Source organism: Podarcis tiliguerta (assembly GCF_965153285.1).
Source record: "Podarcis tiliguerta genome assembly, chromosome: 5".
In the NCBI taxonomy this organism is placed as follows: domain Eukaryota; kingdom Metazoa; phylum Chordata; class Lepidosauria; order Squamata; family Lacertidae; genus Podarcis; species Podarcis tiliguerta.
In genome coordinates, this window is record NC_139538.1 from 57,801,639 (window position 1) to 57,826,638 (window position 25,000).

General features: G+C 39.0%; 1 protein-coding gene across 27 annotated transcripts in view; it reads right to left on the reverse strand.

Moving 5' to 3' along the window:
- EBF3 (EBF transcription factor 3) overlaps positions 1-25,000 on the reverse strand; it is a gene marked incomplete at its 3' end in the record, with an annotated part of 178,522 nt that overhangs the window by 117,006 nt on the left and 36,516 nt on the right. The window lies entirely within an intron of this gene.

The following is a 25,000-nucleotide window of genomic DNA, read 5'->3' on the forward strand; positions in this document are numbered from 1 at the left end:
CACCTACTCCTGTCCTATTATCACAGTACCATCGAGAGTGTCTTAACCTATAGTATATTATCGTGGTATGGAAGCAGCTCTGAATCGGATAAAAAAGCTTTACTGAGAATAACAAAAATTGCCCAGAATGTTATAGGGCTCCAGCTACCAACCCTGGATGAGATCTTCACGTCTCGCACTTTGAAGAAGTCACACAATATCCTGAGAGATCCCACCCATCCTGCTCACAACTTCTTTGAACTGTTGCCTTCGGGCAGAAGATATAGGACAATGAAAACACGAACCACACGCCTTCTGAATAGTTTCTATCCAAGAGCTCTGATTGCACTAAATAATGATCTCAGGGCCAGTTGTAAGAAATAGCAAGCAGGGAGTAGGAAGGAATGAGATAGGGTTTAGGTCATGTTATGCTTTTAATAGGTCATGTTATATTCTGGATTATGTATGTTTTATAGATTATGTCTGAATGGGATGAGAGTGTTGGAGGTACGTGCAAATGTGTATGTGAAGCCGGTCTTTGGGTGGGTGTTTGATTTTCGTTGTTGTGTATACTGTGTATATACGGACAATGACAAATAAATTTCTATTCTATTCTATTCTATTCTATTCTATTCTATTATGTGATTGATTAGCTAACAAAAAAATGGAGTGTATAGGGTGTCTGGTGGGGGACACATTGTGCTTCTTCTGGGATAGTTTGCCCACCTTTGGTCCCCACCTGCACTCAGCTCTCACCTGTGACTCCTAGAAGCTGTCAGCATGTAACAGTGGCCACACCCCAGGAACAGCTATGACTAGCCAGCTAACCAGGCGAGGGTAGCTGATGAGTTTCAAACCCTTGGTGAGTTATGGGCTTGCCCCACATGTTAAGACAGGCTCCAGCGGATTGAGCAGATTGAGCAGACTAGAGCAATAGTGGGTCCAATGGTCAATAAGGCTGTTTCTACACATGCCATAGTGAGGGGTAAGGGGGGCTCAGCAACCTGGAATGATGGGCTATCTAGGATCCTAAAGCTCTGCTGCATTGCAGGATACTTTTAGGAAAAGAAAAGGCTCAGGAGTAAACCCAACACAAATCCATCATGGAGTCGCTAAGGCAGTTGCATGGCGCCTTGTACACTTCCTTCTGGCAACTGCTGCAGCCAAGCTAGTGTCAAATGTATTGCTCTACTTTCCTTTGGACCACATCAGCGAGGTCTTGTTGTCTGGGCAGCCCAGGACCTCCATACACACCACCCAGGCTTGCGCCCTGGGGAGGCCACTTTGGTAGTGACGAGAGGATGAATGACTGCTGAGAGGAGCACAGAGAATAGACATGCCATGGTGCAGCAGCAAAACTGGATGCCTTCATCTACCCCACTTGCAATAAAACATGTCTCTCCCATATCGGTCTCATAATAATTATTTTTTCCTTCTTAAATATGAATACAAAATATCCCTTCAGATGCAGAAAAGCCTGTGACAGATTGGCATAGATGGGTTAAAGGGAGTATGGAATAGAAGCCCAATCTTTAATGGCTAAAATCTTTTGTAATAGCAAATGGGGGGAGAGAAAGTGGCTACATCTCAAAATTTCTGAAGACACAACAGAGGTAAACAGTTGGTGTTAAAGTTACTTTGAGAGTAGAATTACTGGTGCAGGGGGTGGGAGAGAAAACACCATATATGGTGGGGCAGGGGAGTACATTGGAACACAGTCCATGAAAACTAATCACTTGAGTAAATTATTCTCCTAGATAGGTAAAGTCTGCAGGTTTACACTGTATGTCTAACCAAGAACAATAAATCCTGTCACCTGGGTTATGAAATATTTCAAAAACACTTTGTTATATAACATCTTTCATACAAACTATCCCCATGGCACTTTGCAGAGCTGAAGGATATAGGCACAAAGCTAAAATAATAAAATAACAGGGCTGGTGGGTTAAATGAACATGTTTGACCGAGGAAGAAAAGATACATCAGATGATAGTGTCAATCAAATGGTTGTGGGCTGAAAGTTGAATAGGAAAGAAGGCTCATGTTTGAAACTGTGAAAAGCCACACTAGATATATAAGCTAGATGGAATTCAGAGTAACTTCAGAAAAACAGTTAATATGAATTAAGGTGCTGTTTTGGCTTCCTGTCCAAAGACTACAGTATCTCAGATGAGATACTGTAGTCTTCAAGCATGCTGCCAAAACTTTAAACCAGGTCAGATAGATACAGACTTCTGTAAAATAAAATTAATTCAAACCAACCTTCAACGCAAAAGGTACCAGTGCCACTAAGCCTGCCTACTTACTTACTTGTATGTTTATTTCTTTTTACTACAGGCCATAGCTTTGGTACTTTTCACAATGAAAACTACTCTGAAATATGTGTTAGCAACCAAATGCCTAGTATTCAAATAGTGACTCCTGGGTTTGCTTAGAAGTGCTACATCATTATTCTTATGTGAGCATTTTAGTAACTCCCTATTCAAATACCAGTATTTATTTTCCTTGCAATGTTTGGAAAAGGGATTCTAACTGGGAAATGAACAAACAAACAAAAACTGCTGGTTTAAAAGCTAATCTAGATCTATATATCTGTGCATGCAGCAGTGCATTTAAAAAGACAATCTGACGGAATAGGCCAAGCCAGTAAATTGCATGCAAACACCAAAGCTCTTTCAGCCGCAACATCTTTTTTAACATACATTTTAATCTTTGTGTGTAAGAGGTATATTCAAAAAGATTATGGGAATAAATACTATATGTGTATGAATAAGGAAACTGGAGGGGCAGGGAGAAGTGCCGTGTTCAATTCATTTTCCAAGACCATGTCCACTTTCACATATCACCGGAAGGTTTTTCATACAGGGCTCCTATGGCACAAGTACTCCCATAAGCTGCTGAACCACAAAAAAGAAGTTAAAGAAGGGAATAATGAATGCTGTCCTAACATCACAAACCAACTGAAGGTGTGCACCTGGGCAAAACAGTCGGTCGATGCTATCTGTAAAAGCCATCAGCTTCTGATCCAGAGTGGCAACATCATGCACATCTGTTACATATTACGAAGTAATGGATTAAAAAAAGGTTATAAACAGGTGGTAAGAGAGAAAATGACTCACTAGTGTGCCATCCCAAAGGCATTTTGGCCACTATGGGTATGTTTCCATAAACACAGACCTACAAACCAGATATATTAGAGTGGTGTTCAGAAGTGATTACATCTGCCAGATAACATAAAGCAAGGGTGAACAGAAGGCAGATCTGCCTCCACTGGTAGATCACCAGATAGCACAGGGAATAGCCACAGCTCAGTGGTAGAGCTGAGCTTTGCATTGCATTCAGAAGGTCTCAGGCCAAATCCCCAAGCATCTTCAGGTAGGGTCTGGAGAGACTCCCATCTGAAACCCCGATGCCAGTCAGTTTAGGCAAGACTGAGTTCAAGGGACCAAACTGTAGATTGCCTCCACACATCTGGAATTGGAGGGGCAGGTGTACCAACTGAGAATAAATGGTTTCTATGTGGGTTTCAGTTCTAGCACCTTGTTTTGGAAATTAACCACTGGAACAGGCATTCAGGAAAAAATGAAATGCAATTGATCCTGGAAGATTTATGAGAATACTGTCTAGGAAATGTAGTCAACAGTTTTTCAGCCAAAGGTGTCAAATAGACTTGGCAAATGTCAGCATTTGACCGGGATAGTTTGGATTTGTGCCACTTACCCAGCATGAAAAGTCTATAGGACACAGACTATTGAAGGTTTGCCAGTTCTCCTGATGTAAGTTATGGTAGTTTGGAAAATTACTATCTTGCACTGAATTTTTTCCCCCTTTCAAGACAATGAAATATGTTGAATGCATAAGATATATACACAGAGAAGATAATATAGTTACAAAGTATTAGAAAAATACTCTAAAATTGGCTTATGCATGGCTGGAAACAATCACTTGCTATCTCTCCCAACTCTCCTCTTCTTCCTCTATGCTTGCAAAGTCAATTACACCATTACTTTGCTCTGCAGCACTGGGATGCTTTGAAGAAAACTGCAGGAGGTGAGCTCTCACTGAGATACAGCATCTACCTCTCTCCTCCAACAATAAATAACATTTTAAAGTAGTGTGTCACAATGAAACTGAATCTCCATTACCAACACCTAACTTGACTTGTGTCCCCTGACCTAGACCCTAACAAAGGACCATGAAAAAGAGGAAGCCTAGTTCTGAGAGGCTCATGAATTCTCGTAGCTGCAAGATTTAAAGGTATGACACTAAAATGGTAGGGTAATTTCAAGACCAAATCTTGTCTACTGATTTATGTATACAAATCACCCCACACTTATTCCCCTGGGAATCCAGAAGAAATACAGTAGTGAGCCAATAAAACACTACACATATGACGAAGTGTAGTATCTGAAGAAGTGTACATGCACACGAAAGCTCATACCAATAACAAACTTAGTTGGTCTCTAAGGTGCTACTGGAAGGATTTTTTAAATTTTGTTTCGACTACACATATGAGTTCAAGAGACCTACAGACTTTGGGGCTTACACAGTCCAAAGAACCATCAGGTTATGCACCCAGACCTAGATCATTCATTAGGCTAGCCGGCATGTCAAATCACTTCCATGAAGGAAAATAATGCATTCACTGTGTACAAAAATCCTGTATCTATGAGTAGTCAAAAAGGTGTCCTCCCGATGTTTTATGCTACAACCATTAGCCCTAGCCAGCATATTCAATGGTCACAGTTGATGAGTGTTGTAGTCCACAACATCTGGTGGACACCATGTTGGCTACTCCTGTTATAGTCAAATGGCTATTCTGCAATGCATTCACACAGTAGCAAGTAATGACTGTGCATATGACTTCTCAGCAAGTGTAGACCACATGTCCAGGCAGAAAAATGGACACTTGTGCTCATTACATATAGTGATATCCAGTTCCTCCTGACTATGTCTATATAGGAGACTGGCACGAGTGAAGCAGCTCTTACTACCAAACAAATGGCAAATGCCAACTCCTTATCACCTATTAGGATTTCTGCAGATGCAATGTAAATAAAGCTTATCATTTTACATCTTCTCATCTGCCGCTTTGCCTATAAAAATACTGCAGAGGCATCTATAAGACAAAGTTTAGATCTCTTCACATGAAGGGGCTTCAATCTTTTCTAAACCTAGAAAATCACATGTACTTTCCAGTTTCCTCTGCTGTAAACTGAAGTTTCCTTCTCATTACAAGATATGTGACTGGAACACTAGACTATGGACGAAGTTCAATCAACCCTGTGGAGAAGGGACATAGCTCAGCGGTAAAGTATATGCTTTGCAATCTAGAGCTATGGCAATCCCAGCCATCTCCAGAGAAGGCTGAAAAGCATTCCTTCTGCAATCCTGGACAGCCACTGCCAATTAGGGGAGGCAGTACTGAGCTACTTGGACCAATGGTCTGATTCAATATAAGGCAACTTCTCAGTCCTAATAGGGGTCTTGGCTTAATGTTGTGAAGAAATATTTTTTTCCATTTTATAGCATATCTAGTACTTCAGGAAGGAGATTCTGTGGTGGCTCTCAATACATTAAAAATGTAGCACTTTCCTAAATTAATCATAAAATGAATAATATAAATATTACAGTATTTCCCTCGTTATTTAACCTGATATTAAATTCAATTAATATTACACTGAGCCTAAATTTTTAATTTTCAGTGGACTGTTGGATTTTTATTGAAAATGCATAATTGTATTATAAAAGCTGCCAAGGGAAGCTATATATTTTGGAAGTTGGCAGGTGACGGTGGAGGAATTTAGCACTAGAAGAGGTGTTGCAGGGAGTTCAGAATTATCAGAAGACCATATTATTTGGGTCCACAAATAAACAGCTGTGGAAGTTATTGGTAAGTTCATATTTTATACTGAAATTTACAGAATCAGAAATTCCAAAGATACTATACTCTGTTGAAAGTGAAGATGGAATAGCAAGCTCTTCAGACTATTGATTCATGATGTCTTCATGAATAGGAATGATTTTGAAACATTTGGTATTAATGTTTAGTAGGCAGAGCCAATTATTAAATACTTTTCGGTACAACAGAATCTTACTTTACTCTTAAAAGCTCAGAACAAATATACAGCCAAATCCTATATATGCTTACTCAAAAGTAAGTCCCCAGTGAGTTCAAAGTAAATCTGCACAGGACTGCAGCCTTATTGTGGCATGAGATTTCATAAGATACTTCTGTTAATATAGGATTTTTACTACAAAAGGTGGTGCATCTGATTAATTAGACTCTTGATTATGAAAGCTTGTTGCTGCAATATATTTTATAATCTTGAAGTCTAAGCAGAATATTCTCTACTGGTTAATTTGATATTTCCATTCTGCCTAATTTATTAAAAATACAGAAAACAGAAGCAACAACAAACAACTTTACTATATAAATTCATTTTCCTTCTGAAACACCCTCCCTCTCTTTCACCCAAGGTCCAAACAAACTCAACTCACCCACAAAAGTGTCACAACGGAAAGAGTTCCTGGAAACAGTGCACATCACCCTAGTCTCTCACTCTAGACTTGCATTTTAAGGGCAGGCCCAAGATAGATGGTACTTTCTCAAGCTGCCCTCAGCTGTGTCCCATTCAGCTACACTCTCCACACCCAGTTCCAGGTGCAGCAGGTTAAATGAGTTTCCCAGGTGGTCCAAAGGATAGGAAGAAGGCTCCCTTCCACTCACAGCTCTTTCTTCACCTCTATCCTCTCCTCTTCCACCCAGCTATTGTTTTTTGCTCAACAGAAATAACAGGACTACTCTCTGAGAATCTGGAGCGGTACCTATTTATCTACTTGCACTTTGATATGCTTTCGAACTGCTAGGTTGGCAGGAGCTGGGACTGAACAATGGGAGCTCACACCGTCGTGAGGATTCAAACTGCCGACCTTCCGATCGGCAAGCCCTAGGCTCAGTGGTTTAGACCACGGCGCCACCCGCATCCCTATTAAAAACATAGGAAAGGACAAAAACAAGCAAATTAGCAATGCAATTCTATATAAGCCTACTCATTAATTTCAAAGTGGTTTACAAACCTATACCCAGGTAAGAGGGTATAGGATTGTAGCCTCACTGACTGAATGATTCAGACACAATACACAGAGTAGCCTGCTTCCTATAACCATTTCTATGGAAATCACTGTAGTATACAAGGTCCTATTAGTAAACAGCACACAGCAAACTGTTTATGTATCTTTCTTATTTTGCCAGTTTGGGTTAGTGCTCCTAAACCTAGAGGGTTGCAAAATCGTCAAAGGATCTGTGATTGGCTATAGCTCCCATACACTCAGTAGCGAGCCTAGATTTGTCTCTGCATACTGTCAGCAATTGTCATTAGTCACATTGCATCTATTTCTAGTTTTGCAGTACTACAGTTCTACCTGATGCCTTGCCATAGTGTAGAAATTCCTTCTGAATGCCTATGTAGAAGCAACAAAAAATAATAATATGGGCAGTAAGGAAGTAATAAAGAGGCTATGAAACTGGCTATCAGTAGAAGGCAGGTAAGAGAATCCTTCAAAAAGGATGAGTTTAAATGTATAAGCTCACACCAGTGATATGGGTCCTTGGGTATTAGCAAGGAAATTAACTGTGAAACTGGCAATTATTTTCAAACAGTCATGAGGAAATGTGAAGGTTCTAAACAAGTGGTAAAAGGTAATGGAGGAATTGTATTATGAGGAAGGATTAAAAGAGCTAAATTTGTATAACTTGGCTAAGTGACAAATAAAGCATGAATATGAAAAACATTCATTCAAAGGAAACCCAGAAAAGAAACCATTATGCAGGATGGTACATATGGTTTAATAAGAAAGGGGAGGTGGGGATAAGAACCGCAAAATGCAGGAAAATGGAGAAGTTTCTGTGATGACTTAGAGATATTCTGAAAATTATCTTGACTAACATGATTACAATTAAGCTGGGATATATTAATGAAAACATGCTATTGGGGGGACGGGACCTGCAAGAATAGCTGCTAACTACACATGCAGCTGCACATTCTTGTAGGACAGGTATCATTCAAAACTCACACTTCTCCAGGTACAGTGATGCAGTTCCCCAACCAAAATAATGTTTACAAATATCTGTATATTAGGGGAAATGCATACAAAATGCATATATTAATGAAAAATGGCATATAAAAATGCATTATATTAGGTGAAATTACATGCAGAAACATGCACAGTGGGGAAATTTGGATTAAAAATGTGTATATTAGGAGAGGTATAAACTAAAATATTAACAAATTTTCATGAGGACTTTTAAAAATACACAAAATGGTTCAGAAATGTGGTGAACTGAATTTTAGATTGGGAAAATGAGAAATTAAGAGAAAATGAAATTGACAGATTCATCCTATGGCACTCTTGCAGTGTTCTGCATTTCTTTTATAAGTCTCTAGCATGACAACTTAATTAAGCTATTTTCGGTCCTGACGTTCTCAGAGCACTGTGAGAGATGTAGATCTTATAAAAGTCATCCCAGTATGTGAGTAAGGGTGAAGTAATGACTACATGGATTACAGATTTGAGAGAATTGATATCGAAGATAGCATTTATATTATCCCTTCTGCAGGCACACAAGAAAGAGAGGTTGTCTGTCATAAAAGCCAAGAAATAAGGCACTGCAACCGTCAGGGCAAAATGTGACAAAGGCATTTGATAACAAAATGAAAAGAAGCTTAGTACCATGTCTACACTTCAGCCAAGGTGGTTATAATGTTGGGGGGGGGGGTCAGGCATGCAGAGGATGAGAGATAAGCAAAAACCAGTAATGTAATTGTTTTACACCTACACTCATCTCCTGTGACTACTCTGAAGGCTCACCAATGCCTTACACTTCCAAGCCTCCCTCTTCTGCTGTGAACCTCCTCCTCTTTCAGTTGCCATTCAACAGTTTAACAGTGGCAACCTAAACTGAAGCATTTGTGAGTTACATTACCACTGGCAAGAACAAACATCCCCCCCCCCCAAATCTGAAGGATACTGTCTCATGGATATGGGTGGCGGGGGGAGAAGACAACCTTTGAAATGATGTAATCGGCAGTGCCAACTCAAAACCAGGAGAGAGCCTAAGAAGACTGAAAGGTGTTTTGAACAGATACCAGATTTATAACAACAACTTTATACCCAATTACATTTATATCCCACCTTTGTGCCATGGAGCTCAAAGCAGCATTCTCACAACGACCCTATGAGGTAGATTATGCTGACACAGAGGGAGGAAGCAAATGTTGCAGTTTTCTGAATGATCTATCAGTGCAAACGTTTCTGCTTGCTCAACAGAAGGATTCCCCCTCTTCTCCCCAGAAGATCTGGGATTCTTCTGAAGCTCCAGAACAGACCATGTGGGGTGCACGCAGAAAGGGGGGGAGCCACACTGGGCTAACAGTGCCATTGGTCCCTTCCCCACACCAGCCCTCATGCTGCCTTCCCAAAGACGGGTTAGGAGGCACTGGGCTTTGGGAAGGAAACATGACAGGGTCCTAGAGGCCTTCCAAGTCTTTCCCAATGTTGGGAAAGTGCAAGAAGGAGATGGGAGTACTCTATGACCCTGTCAGAGCCTCAAGCCTCCTTCCCAAAGCCCAGTGCATCCCTTACCAGGCTTTGAGAAAGTACCCCCTCAGGTCAGTGCCCAGTGCGGGCGAACTGCTCACACAACCCTAAATCCACCTGTGGTCTGGCCCAGGGTCACACAGTGAGCTTAATTGCTGAGTGGAGATTTGAACCCAAGTGTTTTCAATCCTAGTCTTACACTCTAGCCACTATACTGCAACCACATATGGAAAATAAGGTAGTAACATCCAAGTATGGTTCTGGTTCTGCTTCAAGTATGGTTGGTCCCAATGTCATTTCTCAAAAATGTCAAGGAGAAAAGAGAGCAAGATAAAGACTGCAATCCTGCATTCAGTTAAGCTGCTTAAATCCGATTGACTTCAATGAAATTTAAACAGTCCGTGTGCTGGATTACAGCTAAAGGTTTTAATAAATGATAGGCGGTTCTGGCAAATTGAATAGTTGGAAGCTTGTACTAAGCTCTGGGGAGGCCTAGAGCTTCAATATACTACTACACAGACACAGTTGTAAAAACTGTATACCCACAATTTTTGAGAGAAGGCAGACAACTATTTACTGCATATGTATATATGTGCCACAGCTGGCAATGTGTTTTCAGCACAGGTACATCTGACGCAATATATATATGATATTCGCACCAGTCAGGTTGGAGGGGGCAAACTGATAATTATTATAATCTGCAAAAGTAATGAGCTGATAAGCAAACAACACTGAAAGATAAAGTTTAAAAAATATGATTGACTGTGTCAACTAGTTTCAGATAGATCAGAAGATCTCAATAGCAATGCATTTTTTTAAAAAAAAAAAAAACCTATTTTGAGATGGATACCCGAAAGGTCATAGGAATATATTTATATTTATAGAAACATGATTAGTTGACCATCACAATAGCATCCACTGTGGCTTTAAACCAAAATCAGAATTTCGAAAATCTTACTAACAAACCACAAGGTAGTAGTAATATCAACACTATTGCATAATTTACCACCTTGGTAAACCTAATACCGCCCCATTCAAATAAAATTGATTATTTTATTTATAGAAGCAACCAAATTTCAAATAGCTTTGCTCTGTAAAACAAAGCAAAAAAAAAAGTCCCTAGCAGAGACTGGTATAACCAAAAACAGGCCATTCTAATAATAGATAAGATCTTCACTCAAAAATTAAATCAAAACTTAAACACTAAAAATTTCATAGAAAAATGGTTTGTGTTCCTAATGGCCATGGACTCTGGAAAAACCTGTTGTAAATAGCCTGTAAAATTTAATCGCATATTAAATATTAATCACATTAAATAATCTAACAAGAAAAATCCAGCTATTTTACAAGGATATATTTTATATTTTCACTACAAAATGTAAAATATATACAGGAATTTGTAAACTTATAAGTCTCCATATTTTCACATTTCTGTAACTGTTCTTCATTTTTCCCCTCTTTTGTAAATGTTTTATAGACTTTTTTTACTACTTTGTTGTTGTTTTTTATTATATATTTTGTGTTTTTATCTTGTATTTTTATGCTGCGAACTGCCCTGAAGGGCTACGTATGAAGGGCGGTATACAATTTTAAATAAATTGTAAATAAGAACTTTTTTAAAAAAAGTTTCGCGAATGTATTCGGCCAGAATTTTCCAGTTCCATTCGACAAATTGCAGATATTTTATATATATATATAAATGCACACTTCATCTACAAATACCATGCCAGTTCCTACTGCCTCCTCCCAGACATTTATTCTCAAGAGAAGGGAGCAGGCTAATGTTATCTCAGCAGGCTTAATAGGCTTCTAAGCCAAGGAACAAAATTGCTACTAGAGGCAGGGAAGATACATCCAGTTCCCCTCAGGAACACTTTAGTACAGCAAGCCTTCATTCTTCCAAGCCAGTGCTTACTGAATGTTATAATGGGGAGGTGGGTTCTATGGGAAATGAGATACTACCAGTGAACAAGACCCTTAAGGATGCAGAATAGGACTTGTAGGACACTGATTTGAGAACTCTGAAATGGAGGATTGCTTAGAAGATCGGCACCTGGCCCAAATTTAAGACATACAAAGAAATGCCAATTAAATCATCATACGAAAAGTTTCTTCACTTTTGATGAAGAGATAAAAGCATTATCTGGATTTTGATTGCCATTTCACCCAAGATTTTCACCAAGTGTTGAGTAAAGTGGAATGCTATTCAACTAGATATGGATGGGCGGGTGTAGCACAACTTGTTACGGTTTCATAGACCCTAGTTTCCAAACACTATAAAATATGAAGACACCTATTAAGTTGAAATACTTCTGTAATTTCCCAACTCTTGCAAGATATTCTATTGTTAAATTGCTTCAGGATGTTATGTGGGAAGTTTTTGTAAATAAACAGATAAATAAATAAGATAATTCTTGTGAAACCCAGTAAACAATCCACCAATAATAATAATAATAATAATAATAATAATAATAATAATAAATTTTATTTATATCCCGCCCTCCCCAGCCGAAGCCGGGCTCAGGGCGGCTAACAACAATAGAATTCATAATGAAAAATGGAGAACTTTCAAAGTTCTTAACCAAATTTAAGATATGATACATTCTGGATCTCCCCCCCCCCCCACACAAGCTGGCCTTGAGAAGATTTAAACCAAACACTCTCTAAACTTGAGTGACTGGATGTATTTTATCAGTTTTTGAACATGTGAAATCTCCATATGCCAATATTGTCCCTCATAGTCCATCAGCTTCTTTCTTGATTTTCTGTTTGGTTCTAAAATGTCTAGTTAAACCACACTTTGAGCTACCTTGCTCAGTAAAGCTCTTTTTCACAGATGAAGGCAGTGTCTCTTAATGCCACATAACAGCTAAGAGAATATTGAAAGCTTTATCCCCACTGATCTAATTTCCCATAATTCATTAGAAGAAGATTGTCCTTTGACCAGGTCTGGACTTCAAGCCCATGGTGATTTCTCTTTTTCACTGTTTGCAAAATCTAGTCCTGCCATCATTCTATTCTAGCTCACAAGCTGCACAGGAGAAAGTGAGGCACAGCAGTTAATATTTTCAGTTCCAGGTCTTTCAAGATGGCAATACATTAGTTGTTAAGTATTGCAGGACAAATAGAGGGGGAAAGGCTTTGACAGCATCCATATCAAGCTGGATAAAAGGCAAGCATTATGGAAGCCTAAAAGGTCTCTGGGGCTTTTCCTTCAGCACAAGTTACAATCTATTCTACAAGGAGGATACTTGCTTCCTTCGCCCTACAATCAAGAAAGTAATATACAGGGGAGCCACTATTCTCCACTATTGTGAAGCAATGTATAAGAACTTCTCTAATCTCATAGGATGCATGGATTTGGTACAGCCCGTCTTGTGGAGTGGCACCTGAGACAATCTGGAGAATGACCAACTGAGTACTCACCTGTGAGTTGTCTTTCTCAGATTCCCTCAAGTCCCACTCCAGCCCAACTATCTGCAACAATGGCAAAGAAAAAAACACACAATATAGACCATGGAATAAAGGCTTCTTACCTAACCAAATGGAGTGTTACCTGAACACAGTATAGTCTACTTCTCATGATTGCAGGGCTTGTTTGTTTGTTTGTTTTAATGTTGGGTTTTCTTATTTCCTCCCCCCACCCCCTGTTCTGGATCTGTTTGATTAGAAAGGACAAGCCAGTTATTTATGTCTAGCTCAGGGATGGGGCCCTGTAGCCCTCCATATGTTGTTGGACTACAACTCCCATAATTTCTGACCATTAGCTATGTCAGCTGGGACTGATGGGAGCAGAGGTCAAACTACATCTGGAGCATCACAGCTTCTGCATCCTTGGTCTGTCTACAATGTCGGAGGGCGACTCCTTCATAATTTGAGAAACAATACCCTTTTGTGGTGTTTATGCTGTGAACCCCTGCATCATAGGCTCAGGTTGTATATATGTGCAGATAAGCCATACATGATAAAAACACCACAGTCTTTGCTGTGCCTCATTTCCAAAAGGAAACATGAACCCTAGTTAAGCACTTGGAACCTCTGTAATCTCGCACTGCTCAAAGATTGGGGTGGCGGGCACCAATTTATTTATTTGTAGCCTTTTTAGTTTATTTTGCTAAAGAAAGAAAGACAACAGCCATTGCAACTAGTAGTGCTGTTGTTGTTTAGAACCTTTCCTAACTCTATCTTTGGTCTAATTTAGATGATAAGCCCCTCAGGCAAGAACTGTGTCTTCCTCTCTGTACAGTATAGTGCCAAGCACTCTGTCATCCCTCAACAAACACTAAATAATACATTTCAGCCTTGATAATACAAGCTCCAGTTGTTCCCAGTTTCATAGTATTTGAAACACAGAGAAAAAATCTTTAGGTTATCCAGACCAGCTGTTATCCAAAATCTATGGGGGTTTTTTCTTATAATGTTAAAATAATTAAAACTATACTGTTAAAAAAATAACAACTGAGGAAGGTTAGGATATCGTTCCCCACCCCACCCCATTAAGGAAACCCTAAATCTGTGCACTTAAGATCTGATCTGATATTCTCATGGAATTTGCAAAACAAAACAGACACAAAAACCACACACAATCCCATCATTATAGCAGATTATAGTCAACAATTTTAATACTTTTATATTGGAAACTTGGACTGATTACTCTGCACAACGTTACTGGAATTCCTTCACTCCTTTCACCAAGCCTTACAACAGGTCAGCTTCTTCTACCAATTGAACTCCATGAAAATCTCTTTAGTAACACAGCCAGTGCTACAGATCTGATTGTGCCACTTAATGATCTATCGGCATCTGTCTTTTTCAAGACTAAAGAAGTGCTTTCAAGGGTCTTTTTTGTCACCTCCACATTTTACTTCCATAGATTTAACAATCAATAGGCTCTAGTTTCCTAGTGCAATATTGTAACAGAGTTGCTGCAAGCAAACAGTGTGAACAAATATTAAACAGCTATGATGTATTCCCAAGGTAAAAAAACAAAATCCCAGTCTATGAACTCAGAAATATTTTGTTACAGTGTGTGTGTGTGTGTGTGTGTGTGAGAGAGAGAGAGAGAGAGAGAGAAGAGAGAAAGAAAGAAAGCGAAAGAGAGAATGGGTCGGGAGCTCTCTATACATCACAATCTATAACTTTTACTGGGATTACTATAAGCACTAAACAGTAGTATTAGTATAGTATAATACAGGCTTCCTCAACCTCGGCCCTCCAGATGTTTTTGGCCTACAACTCCCATGATCCCTAGCTAGCAGGATCAGTGGTCAGGGATGATGGGAATTGTAGTCCCAAAACATCTGGAAGGCCAAGGTTGAAGAAGCCTGGTATAATATAAATCAAAGTGGAGATAGAAATGATTATCAAAGAGGTAAAAAATAGCAAGAAAGTAAAATGGAATACTCAAGTTAGCATTGATGTATTGGTGTGTTATGATTGATTAAAGCTATGATTTGTGGAACACACAAATATACCAAAGGTGCTCTAGTATCCTAACTCTAACATCCTCATTTTCTGTATAATTAAGACAAGCATATTTTACCCTTTTCTTTCCTTTCATTTTCGTCCCTTTCCTTTCCAATCTCAGTATTGTTCAGTGTACCAGTAATGCTCTGATGCATTTCACTCTTGACTGGATACAGTGAGATTGCTAATCAGGATTACTTGATTCAGTCAACACTGATTTCAATAAAAAGACCAAAAAAATTATCATAAATATAGAGAAAGTGCTGGCGGCAGTGACAGGTGATTAAAATCTCATTCACTTGGAATCAGCCTGATTCATGGTAGCCGGGTAGAGGAAGTCTTCATATCAGCAGCAGATGATTATTATCTCACTCACTCCAAGTCACTTCTGATTGCACATGCACACGCAAATTGGCTCAAAAGTACATTCATGAACAACAAATCATCATGTGGGGGCCTGACCTCTTTAAAATAAGGCTTTGTATAATAACTCTTCAGAAATAAGGATATGTAGGGTGGACTAGTGCTAATTTACCAAGCAGGAATAAGCAACCAACTCATGCTAAACATTTGATATACAGAGAGTGAATGATAAAGCATTTGTGTGACATTATGGTGACGAGCTGCGTAGTGGTGCTCCTTCTACTTTCTTATTAAAACAACAACAACAACACAGCCCTCTCATTATCAAACTTCAAGAAAATCTCAGCATATTATATACAACAATCTTCAATGAATAGCCGACTTTCTAAACAGATCTGTGCCATGCTAATCTAAATTTGAAACATCTACTTAGTCATTAAAAATTATGTTCCAGCCAAATAGGCATTTTTATATCTCACTAATTTAAAGTGGGAAAGAGTTGTGCATATGCTTAATTTTTCCACTAAAATAAATGGCTTTTAATTCTTAACTTTGCCGAATTGCGTCCATTCGTAGCATATTTAGCATAGTAGGTTAAAGCATATTTGTATTTTAAAATAATAGCTGGGAATTGCAGATTATAGTGCTCCATGTGTGCACAGAGGTTTTTAAGCTTCCCTATGCTAGCAGCAGGTCCTTGTGGCCCCACCTCTCCCCAAAAAACGCTTCCCCAGTGGTCACCCCATGAGGAATTATTATTATTTACAGCAAGCCTGCAAGTGCCGCTCAGTTTTCTTACATGAACACAACCTTATGCGGGTGATTGAAAAAAATAAATAAATTGGAAAAACATGGGGGAAATCAAAATACGCGGTAGAAAATGTCAGGAGGAGACGGGAGAGTGGGAAACAACAGCAATCCCATCAGCCACTGCACTCAGCCTGGGAGAGTGTTCAGACATCATAAGAGAGTTGGACAGTTTGGAGTTGGAGAGTCAGAGAGTGAGACATGGCCTAGCAAGAGAATGGAGAGCAAGCGAAGGTACCGTAGTCTGAAAGTGAGTCTGAAGTAAGCAGAGTTTCAGACTAAGCAATGCCACAGTTGTTTGCTGGTAAGTGCTTGCTTTTTCACGTTTAGGGTTGTTGTTTTTTTACAGGTTGTTTAAGGGGCCTTTTTGCATTTGACTTTATGCACGCTGTTCCCAGGAACTGAACCATCACATACAGCATGGCACTAAATTTGTTAGTTGTTTTACCTTGTCCAGGGAAACCCAAAGCAACTTATAACCATGAAGGCTTGCTGCCAGCAGGGGGAAAAGGCAAGCATACCTTTGCACACCCAAACTTCTGCTAATGGAGGCACATTTGAATCTCAACTGAAATTGGAGAAATACTTCACTCAATTTTATATTGGAAAATGTTTATGCATACATACATGTCTGCCTGCATGTATTTGTGCAAACACAGAGATTTGGCCATGCACCAGGCACTCCAAGTAGCTTACAGACAAAGAAAGAAAAATAGTGGCAATATAAAAACAAAAGTCAATTCACAGCACAGCCCTATCAATGAAAGTCCAATTGAATTCAATAGCATTTTCACCCAGGTATATTGGTATAGGATTGTTCCTTAAAATAAGCAAAATATTGGCAGAGCGGCATAAAAGCAGTTTTAATTCTGGAGATTGGATTACATCAATAGCACATCTAGACAAATGTTTTGACAAAAATTCTAAAAATAGGAAGCTAAAGGATTATACAAGCATCTGAAGGGGTCACTTCAAAGACTAGGAGCCACCACTGAGAAGCCCCGGCATATTTCAAAAGGTGAAATTGTTCAGCTTTTCTTGGGAACAATCCCAAATTGTTGACCTTTTTGGGGGGAACCTAACCCAAAAATAGTAATTTTAAGTTATTTGAGCTGTTTCTGCTGCTTTTTCCATTCGCATTGCCATACATCTGGATTTTCCCTGACATTTTGCCGATTCAGCAAAATTCCCTCTTGACGCCATTTTTCCGCTCCAAAACCAGGATGTCAGGAATTTTCCTGACATATGGCAAGCCTATACATATAACAAGCACATCTCAAGGTAGCTGTAAAATTATCCAAAGAAAAGAGTCCACTCATTGGGATATTATTCTCAGTGTGCTTCCTGATTAGAGGGAGGCACACTCAGAGCAGTAACTCATGTACAGATGTAACATGCCACTTCTTAGGTGGGACGATAACTCTGCATCAGGATATTTGTATAATCCAATCATACTCAGTGCATACTTGCAGTATAATTAATATTCCCAGCTGAAACTGATTAGAAAGAAGCAAAGCTAGAACTGCATATCATGCAGAGGTGCAGTTGGCAGCCTCCTCTTTGAATGAATCCTTTGAATTCCAAGAAACATTTCATTGTTGAATTGTTTGGGGTTCAGATGACATGCTAAACTGGAAATTGGAAGGGAATGCATCACATCTCCTAGCAGTCACACCAGAGCAACAGAAGGGAAGCAGAGCACATTGGCCCAAAGTATACCTACGCTTGTTTTCATTACCTTAAAACAAGGATGAGGAACCAATGGCCTTCCTGATGTTGGATGATGGGAGCTGTAGCCCCAAAACATCTGGATGACTACAGGTCCCCCACATTTGCCCTGAACAATGGTTTAAACCATGACATCCAAACAACACCATTCTAAAGCAAAACAAGGAATTATATCCAATGCTGCACAAGCAACATTCCAGTCACATAGTATTCCATTTAGACTTCTCCTATCTACATGTGCCCCCAAAATCATATCAAGAGGGCCTCCGAACCCCCTGGAGCAGATTTTGAGGGTGTGCAAGCGACTGCAGGGGAGAGAGCAGAGGAGGAGATGGTTCTGTTGCACAAACAAAAGTCTGCTACACAAGTGGAATGGTAAAATTGGACACAAATCAAGACTCTCCAGCCCTTATCCTATGACAGCAGTCGGTGTAGAGAAACAGGCTTCCACCTGTAGATCAGTTGTGGTTCCTATGCAACAGAAACTTGAGCACGGCAAAATACAACCACATCTAGTGAAAGAATAACACATGTGGAACTACCGGTACTCATCCTAGTTCAGCTGCTGTCAAAGAAGCTGGCAGAGGAGCAGTGGGTATGATGCCTTTTTCTGCATTCATGTCTGCTGGATATATACCTATATATATATATTTCCATTTCTGTTTTTCAACTATGACCTATATATGCAATCAAGGATTTAAAAAACGGTACCCATAAGTTTTAATTTTTCCTTAAATTTACACTGATTGCATTATATAAATAATAACAATGAGACTACTTTAATTAATCAAACACCCCAAATTATAAAATTAACTTCCTGAGATTCTGAATTAATTGAATTATCACACAGGAAATACATGTCTGAGTTATGTAATAAAATGCAAGCAATGGAGGAAACAGCTATGCAGTTGCACAATTAAATGTTTTACAGCTACTTTGAAAGATTCTGTTTGTTTGGTTTTTTAGATTGACGGTACAATCAAACTCAGTAGCAGTTCCAGTGTCAAAGTGCAAGTCAATATCTTTGTTAGATGTTGTCTAATAGAAATGAATAACAGCAGTTGAAGACAAGGGAAGACTCACTTGAATCCAAGAATCAGGCCTCTGTTCAAATCAATTAAAGGCAGCTGAATCAATGGGAGAGGAATGCAAGGAGATTACATATATATATATGTAAAATCAACCTGTTGAAGGATGGAACTTTAGGGTGGTAACTGGTAAAAGCCCATTTCAGAGTCATCTGGAGTTTGTCAGGTTGACAAGGAATGAAGCTGTAGAGTTAAGGAAGTGACCCAGTAGTCCTAACACTAAGAAGAGATAATGTTCAATTCCCTGCAGTGTCTGCATCTGATAACCCAATTATCCACAGTCTATTTTTTTCCAAAGTCTCTTTGAACCATTGAGCTACCTCTTCAAATATACTTGCTTCTCCCATCCCCCACTTCGTTAAGTGCTAAAGTCTCAATAAAAGTACTTATGAAGTTACTTTCAACATGCTTCTTTCTTTTGATTTGATTTTAAAACTTGCATATTTAAACCAGTGCAATGTTCCGAATGGAAACTGCAGCATAAACAACTTAAACTGCACAGTTGAAAGACAACTCCCATCCCTATTCATTCATTGAGAAACACGTATGTTCCATTAAGGAATAAGTGAAGAGACAAAATTTTGGCTTGTAACATTGGCTTAAGATGCTGCTGTGCAAAAGTGTTGGTAGCCGGTTAGAATGAAGAAATGTGGCCATGATACTTTTAAAAATACATTCTATATAAACTTTATTGTACCGGCCAGAAACTCAACCACTGTCCTGATTATTATTACTTTTTAACTAGTATTTTACTCAAACCCTGTCCTGATTATTATTACTTTTTAACTAGTATTTTATTTCTTATATATTTCATCAACTTCAAAACAAAAACATTGGCCTGGCCTTTCAAAAGGGGAAAAGAGCAAACCTCAAATCCTTGGTGCATACTATTATCACAGCAGGTAATGTACAACATGATACTTTTTATTATGGTTCTGCATCTGTGTTGAATTAGCTACCTTATCTGTCCTTCTTAGGAAGTAGTGCGCTACCCACTTTTGGGTATGTCTAAACTGGCATTTGCCTCTCTTGATACTTGGTGTTACGGCCAAAATAACTTGTCAACTATAAACTGGATATTGTCTGGTGAATAAAAACATCCCAGCAATAAGCCCCGCAAAGGTTTCACACAGTGCAACCTTACGTGGAACATCAAACCCTACTGAAAATACACTGATAGATCAATAAGTACCTGCAAAAACCTCTGATTTTAGGTAAACAATCTAATTTGTACACAGAGGGCAAAATACTTTTCTTCACTTTCTGCTAAAGGAAATGTGAAACAAATTGAAAATGAAGTATTAAGCCCATATAAATGCCGTAAACTAAAAGCATGCAATTCTGACATAAAAACAGAGTGTTTCACCACTGAGTTTTCTGTTAATTAAGCATGAATATGAAGCAAATGCTAGTTATTACAGTGGTACCTCAGGTTACAGACGCTTCAGGTTACAGACTCTGCTAACCCAGAAATAGTCCCTCAGGTTAAGAACTTTGCTTCAGGATGAGAACAGTAATCGTGCTCCAGCAGCGCAGCGGGAGGCAGCCCCATTAGCTAAAGTGGTACCTCAGATTAAGAACAGTTTCAGGTTAAGAACGGACCTCCGGAATGAATTAAGTTCTTAACCCGAGGTACCACTGTACCGTATATTGATTGGTCAGGATTTTTTTTTCTTTAAACAACTTATCCTGGCATGAATTTGTTCTCTACATAAAAGATAAGATAGATGAGCATACATTTTTAAAATATCCTGTTACTTCCGCATTTTGCTATTCCAAAAAGCAGGTTCCATTTCATGCATGTTTCAGACTAGTTCATGGACTAAAACATGTTTACTATGCCAATGTGGAATAATTTTGACGTTCCAAGTTTTAGTTTTACTGACTTGGCCATAATCTGCTTACTAAGAGGTCTTAGATCTCCCTAATTAGAGCCATTAAGCAGTATATTTGTGCCATTGGCAAAATGTAAATCCAGGCCCAATGTTACCTCTGAAACCCAATTCAAAGGAAAGTAATATAACCACCCAAAAACATGAGAGAACTAAAAGGTTACAATGAACGATGTACTATTTATACTTTCAATGCATATTCTGTACTTCAAAACAATTACCGGTACTGACCCTCACAAATGCACAAAACTCCTGAATACAGCTCAGTCATGGAACAGCATTAGAATAAGGTGGAATCAGAATCAGAGAATTCATTTAAACCTTAAAATTTAAGGTTCATGGTTCTGCGGCAAGTAAATTCTGGAATCTGTCAGAACAAAGCTTTGTCCAGTTCTGCCTGAAGTATGGATACTGTATCTCTCCCTCTCAGTGCGATGCTGCCACATGGCAAACATCCATTGAAAACCACCCTTAGATACTATGCTATATGTATGATCTCATTAATTATTCATTCATTCATTCAGAGCACTTTTGCCCCACTATTGTGTTACGGTACTAGCCTAACAAATTTCACAACAGCTTCAAAACTACCCATTGTGGCACTGCCTATCATAGGATTATTTACATCCAAACAGCAAATTTAATATCCATATATAAAAAAGCATGAATGAACTAGTATAATGTCATTGGTGATACTAAATTTTGAATTACTAAAATACTGGATACTATCTAATGCCTTGGCTTGGATCCTGGGATAGGTTAAATTAAGGAAGCTCGTGAAAGAAAAGCTTCTTATCGCCCTCTCCTCATTTCATCCACCTGTATCCCCAGAAAAACCTCTCCAGAAGGTGAGCGAACCCTGATGAATAATGTGGGATGCAACTGCTAGGGAAGAATCACCCCAAATTGTAAAGACCTCTGTGAATTGCCCATTCCACCTTATTCGGGAAGGATACTTCACCCTTCAGAGATGCATATTTGGAGAGAACAGGTGGCTGCATGAGGGAGGAAGTAATTGGAAACATTCCTTCCATTCAGTTCCTTAAGGTGACTTATCTTAGGATCCAAGACATCATAATCAGGAAACAAGTTATGATGGCCTACATCAGTAAGATTATATTAATAAACGCTTTGGGGGCTTGGCACAATAGATACTGATCAAAATGAAATCCTATCCCTATGAGGCTGTAAACAATAAATAAATAAATAAACACACACACACACACACACTATGGGCAAGATCCAACATGCAAGTGCAAGCAGCAAGAGAGCTGGCCTCGTTGAACAAGCTACTGTATTTCTGTCATGCAAGCAGGAGCACAAGCGGAAGTAGTGTAACAGAACAAAACAGTATACATATCACTCACTAGATTCAGCTGGCTGCCACAATTGGATCTCACGCTACGGATCAATGCTCCAAAGTATCGTATTCTTTGGGGGCGGGGAGTAATTTATTTATTTAAAATCCTTATACGTATTCCAGGTTTCACTTTTATTCTTCAGAGCCGCTTACAATAAAGTCTCCCACATTTTATAGAATTGTGGTGTGCTAATAAGGAAGGTATATTAAACATTCCAACAGAGTACTATCAGAACAAACCTGTGCATAGACGTTGTTTGGGTTTTCAGATTACTGGATACACTTTATAGAAGCTAAAACCTGTTTATATGTACCTATCATCATCATCAACCTAAGTCACAGAAAATATGGGACTTTAACATTGTTTTTAAACATCTAGACAACTACGCAGGATTTTAAAAGTCTACACAGCTGCCCAAAGCACCAATTGCCTTCTAAATAGCTCTGGTTCTTTCCAATAGGATAAGGGAAATAAGCAATTCTGTGTTGTGTCTGCCTTACTGAAATCACTGTGATTTTGAAGTGTATTCATCGACGTAGGAATAGATCCATGTTTGTATGTAAGTTTCAATGCTGCAAAACATGAGGTAAGCATGATAGGCATTGATTTGCCAGGCCAGCTCATTTTAAAAAAGCAAACTATTCCTTTAATACAAACAAGCCCAGCCAGAAGAACTGAATGTTGCCAGACTGCTCTTCATTACAGCCACGTCTGACCAAGCAATCCCAGTTGAAGGGGATTCCAGCAGCTTTCCACAGACAAATAAACAGCAAATACTTACAGGGACAGCCTTGTAGAACTGATTCCTTAATCAACAGTTAAAGCAGCAAATTGGATCTGCCCTATCACAAAAAAAATTAATTCCAGATTGCAGTTATTGTCTTAAGTACAAGAAGGTTGCCTTGTAAGTTAGGCTGGATAATTTTATTTTAAAAGCATCTCTGAAATTTGTCATCTCATGGGGTCTGCGGTTTTCTCCATCATTATATAACTGTAAACCTCTGGATGTTAAAAATTGGATAATTTCTTTCAGATGGTCCTGGCCTCTGCAGTACTTGGATGAGTGAGAATCAATTAGTTGCCAGAAGTAACCAGCAAAGAGTTAAAACAAGACAAAGGCTTAGAAAAGGCATAAGTATTTTTAGTTAAGAACATAAGAAGAGCTTGCTGAAATGTGCCAGTAGCCTATCTAGTCCGGCATCTTGTTCCCACAGTGGCCACCCAGAAGCCTGTGGGAAACTTTCAAGCAGGACCAGAGTACAAGAGCTCTTTCCCTTCTTGTGGTTTCCAGCAACAAGTATTCAAAAGCATTACTGCCTCTGACTTGGGGAGGCAGAGCCCAGCCACTGTGGCTGGTTGCCATTGATAGCTTTGTCCAGTAATATTTTTAAAGCCACCCAAGTTGGTGGTCCTCACTGCCTCTTGTGGCAGTGAGTTCCATAGTTTAACTTTCTTTTGTACAGTGTGAAGAAGTAATTTCTTTTATCCACTGTGGATCTTCCAACATTCAGTTTCATTGGATGTCCACAAGTTCTAGTGCTATGCCATGCATAGTTCCACGAACTTCTGTCATGTCTCCTCTTACTTCTCTTTTCTCTAAACTAAAAAGTTCCAACTTTTCCTCCTAAAGCAGTTGTTCCATCTCCTTGATAGACAGATTTGTATAACAGCATTACAATAGCAGCAGTTTTATTTTCCATTCCTTCCCTACTGATCCCTAGCAGGGAAGTTGCATTTTTCACAGCTGGGTCAACACCTTCATCAAGCTATCCACTACAAACTCAAGGTCTCATTGCTGGTCAGTTCAGACCCCATGAGAGTATATGTGAAATTATTATTATTATTATTATTATTATTATTATTATTATTATTGCACCAACATGCATCTCTCTATACTCTCTATAGTGAATTGATTTTGCCATTTTACCACTACTCACTCTGTTTGGAAAGGTCCCTTTGGAGCTTTTCACTATCCGTCATTTGTTTTAATGACCATGAACAGTTTAGTATCATCAGCAGACTTGGCCACTTCACTGTTCACCTCTAACTCTAGATGGTTTATGAACAATCAGGGACGGGGTAATCTCACTAGCCTTGAGAAGGAATTCCACAACCAGGGTGCTGGCACAGAAAAGGACCTGTAGCCCTGAGAAAAACAGTTCCTTCAAATCTCCACAAGCACATATCCAATGTGATAAAGTTAATCTAACCCTCATTGTGTTCACAGTGTCCTTCACTAGCTATGCTGCCTTTATTCCTGGACATCACTGTACCACTGTGGAAAATGCAGTCTGCACCTTCTAAGCTGGTGCCAGTACACACCCCGCACATTGTTCCTATTTTTACAGGTATCAATTCTCAAATTCACTTTAGTTAAAATTAAAACTATTCTCATAAGAAAAGAATGCAAAATTGGACTGCAATTGTAGATCAATGATTTGAAAACTAAACAGTAAGTCCTGAGCATGAAATATCTAAGACATGGATTTCAAAAACTGACCATTCTGCCTTCTTATCAAATACATGTTTAGGCTTTCAGCTGTTTCAGTTTTTGTGTTCTTTGTTTATGCCAACTTCTGCCAATCGGAACCTGCTTCCAGCCAGGGAAGGCAAAAATAGGTATCCATAAAACTAGGAAAACTATTTGGCTGCACTAGAATATCCTGTCTCCACCACATACAGTGGGGCAGAAAAACCTTAATACAAGTAAGATAGT